The following is a 331-nucleotide window of genomic DNA, read 5'->3' as shown; positions in this document are numbered from 1 at the left end:
GCGCTGCCCCGGGACTGGGCCGAGGCCGACTACGCACAGGCGCGGCGCCTAGCGTCCCGCAGCCCTCGGCGGCGCTGTCTACGCTCGACGCTACGGCACTCGGCTCGGCGGCGCCCGCGCTGCTCGCCGCCGCCGGACTCGGAAGGGTCCTTCACGCATGCGCGGCCCGCGCGCCCGGCGGCGGCGCGGCGAGGACCAGAATGCAGCGCGCGGGGCCGGCCGCGGGGCCCGCCGGGACCGGTAGTAAGGCGCAGGGCACGCTGGGACCTCCCTCACCTGGCCGGCGGCGGGCGCCCCAGAGGCCCGATGGGAGTGGCGCCCGGTCGCCCCG

The sequence above is a fragment of the Pteronotus mesoamericanus genome, unplaced genomic scaffold, assembly GCF_021234165.1.
Source record: "Pteronotus mesoamericanus isolate MK-2021 breed Mesoamerican mustached bat unplaced genomic scaffold, CSHL_Meso_final contig_68, whole genome shotgun sequence".
Taxonomy (NCBI): domain Eukaryota; kingdom Metazoa; phylum Chordata; class Mammalia; order Chiroptera; family Mormoopidae; genus Pteronotus; species Pteronotus mesoamericanus.
Note: the sequence above shows the minus strand (reverse complement) of the source record.